The sequence below is a fragment of the Saimiri boliviensis genome, chromosome 16 (assembly GCF_048565385.1).
Source record: "Saimiri boliviensis isolate mSaiBol1 chromosome 16, mSaiBol1.pri, whole genome shotgun sequence".
In the NCBI taxonomy this organism is placed as follows: domain Eukaryota; kingdom Metazoa; phylum Chordata; class Mammalia; order Primates; family Cebidae; genus Saimiri; species Saimiri boliviensis.
The window spans coordinates 52,266,053-52,269,301 of record NC_133464.1 but is presented as its reverse complement, the minus strand read 5'-3'; positions in this window follow the sequence as shown (position 1 = coordinate 52,269,301).

Sequence of the window (3,249 nt, the reverse complement as noted above, 5' to 3'; positions counted from 1 at the left end):
TATTACTAATTAAAGTTGAAAAACTGTTACTCTCTTATTGAGCACCACAACAAACCAAGAAATATAAATTGAAGCTATAAAGAGAATTGAATAAGGGGAGTACCCTCAAGGAACCTAAGGCAAGAAACGTGTATATTACTATGTAATTTTAAGTACTATAATGAGAAAAGAAATAGAGAATAGCAGAGTAGGCCAAAATGTGTCCCCCATTCTCCAAAATAATCGTATGATGAACTCCTAACCCCACTGTGACTTTGAGATAGAGCCTTAAAGAAAGTAGGTAAGGTTAAATGAGGTCACAAGGATGAAGCCCTAATACAATAGGACTGATGTCCTTATGAGAAGAGGAAGTGGTACCAAGGATGTATACCTGGGGAAAAAAAAAAAGGCCACTTGATGACATGGAAGGACAGTGGCTGTTAGCAAGCCAAGAAGGAAGGACTCACCAGATACCAACACTTATGGTGCCTTTATCCTACACATTTAGCCTCCAAAACTGAGAGATCATACATTTCTGTGGTTTAAGACACCCTCTCCCCATCTGTGGTATTCTGTATGGCAACTCAACCTGACTAAGATAGATAGATAGATAGATATACAGATAATAGATTAATAGATATTTATAAACACATAGAGTAAATAATGAGAAATTCTATCTCTGACAGAGGTTGCAAAGAAGAGCAAACACTTGAATTATGCCTTAAAAGATAAATTAGAAAGTCTGACAAGTACAGTACTTTCACAATTTTGTGTTGATGTTTTCCTGAAAATAAGTAATTACCACACTTTTAAAGAAAGGACCTTGCCTCTTCCATTCTTAGAAATTTTGCTTGGCCGGGCGCAGTGGCTCAAGCTTGTAATCCCAGCACTTTGGGAGGCCGAGGCGGGTGGATCACGAGGTTGAGAGATCTAGACCATCCTGGTCAACATGGTGAAACCCTGTCTGTACTAAAAATACAAAAAATTAGCTGGGCATGGTGGTGCGTGCCTGTAATCCCAGCTACTCAGGAGGCTGAGGCAGGAGAATTGCCTGAACCCAGGAGGCGGAGGTTGCGGTGAGCCGAGATCGCGCCATTGCACTCCAGCCTGGGTAACAAGAGCAAAACTCCGTCTCAAAAAAAAAAAAAAAAAAAAAAGAAATTTTGCTCTATTTTTACAGCACACCTTGCTCCATACTAGAGTGTCAATATCTTTCAAACAAACACTCTTCATTTGGCTCCAAACCTCCCTGTTTGTTAAGTGTTGAGCTTTCAAATTCTGTTCTTCCCCTTTCCTATACTTCAAGTGGAAACTTGCGACTTGGGTCTTCTTTCTATTTCAGAAAAATTATTTCAGTCCTGTTGGCACTACCAGTACAAAAACTACTACTAAATTTATATGTCTATCAGTATAGTATTTCCATGCATATAATTGTATTGATTACCTAAAACAATGCAATCATGCAAATGTCTTTACTCAGATTTCAAATTGAAAAATTTAAGGTTCAGAGAGGTTGACTCATTTGCCAAAATTACTCCGTCACTATTAGATTTGATAACCAAGACACAAAATAATAGCTTCTGATTTTAAAGCCAAATTTCTTCCAGTGGGTATTTACCGTTTGAGAGCTAATGGCCAGCATGCATTTCCTCTGTTTTTTCTTAAGAGCTTACGATCTCAGTTTAGCAACAATTGTCTCCAGTTCTCAGATTGTGTCTTTGAATGGAAGCCAAGCTAGGCTTAGGTCATTCTGTGTGTTCTTTTTATCTAGTTTCAGAAATTTATTTAAAAATGGCCACATTAGGCCCGTTTATTATTAAACTTGGGAATTTTATTGGAATATCTTGAAGTGATGTTTGTTCTCTTCCTCTAAACTAGAGCCAAGAGAAAGTAAAATGGGAACTGCAGCATCTGTCTCATCACTATGTGTAGCATGAAAAGAAAACCAACACAGAAAGGAAAGTCAAGCCTAACAACAAAGTGGCAGGGAAATTAAGTCCTGAAGGCATCATGTGAGCAATTAATCTATTTGGATCTGATGCCAATAAATCACATGAATTCGTGTGAATCAAAAATATTCCCTTACTTGGTTAAGCCAGTTTGATTTGGTATTTATATTAATCACAACCTAGAAAGCAAACTGAAAAAGTTTTACTCTAAACCAGCTTTCCAGAGGCAACTTCTAGACTGACATCTATGCAGTCATACTTCATTTTATTGCACTTTGTAGATACCGCATCTTTTTCCAAATTGACTTTGTGGCAACCCTTCATAGAGCAGGTATATTGGTACCATTTTTCCAACATCATGTATTCACTTTGTGTCTCTGTGTCAATTTTGATAATTTTCATATTTCATAATTTTTCATTACTGTTATATCTGCTGTAGTGACCTATGATCCCTGATCTTTGATGTCACCATTGTAATTGTTTTGGGGGCTCCATGAACCACACCCATTTAAGATGGCAGACTTAATTGATTTATGCGTTCTGACTGCTCCACCCACCAGCAGTTTTCTCATCTGTGTTTCTTCCTTGGGCCATCCTATTTCCTGAGGCACAAAAATATTTAGATGAGGACAATTTATAACTCTACAATGACCTTTAAGTGTTCAAGTGAAAGACAGAGTCCAATGTTTTTCGCTTTAAATCAAAAGCTAGAAATGATTAAGCTAAATGAGGAAGGTATGTAGAAAGACAAGATAAGCAGAAAGCTAGGCCTCTTGTGTCAAACAACTAACATGTGAATGAAAGGAAAAGTTACTGAAGGAAATTAAAAGTGCTACTACAAGTGAACACAAGAATGATAAGAAAGGGGAAGAGATATTGCTGACATGATGAAAGTTTGAGTGGTTTGGCTAGAAGATCAGAGCAACCATGACACTCCCTAATATAAAACCTAATAAAGACTGAAAGAGGAGGGGAAATAGAACAAAAGTTGGAAGCTAGTAGAGCCTGGCTCACTAGGTTTAAGGAAAGTAGCCGTCTCCATAACATAAAAGTGCCAGGTGAAGCAGGAGGGTAGAAGCTGTGCATGTACATGTAGAAGCTACAGAAAATTAGCCAGAAGATCTAGCTAAGATCATTGAAGGTGGCGATGCTAAATAGCAGATTTTCAGTGGAGATGAAACAGACTTGCATTGGAAGATGCTGCTGTCTAGGACTTTCATAGCCAGGGAAGAAAAGTCAATGCCTAGATTCATATCTTCAAAAGACAGACTAACTCTTTTGTTAGGGACTAACGCAGCCAATGACTTTAAATTGAAGCTAA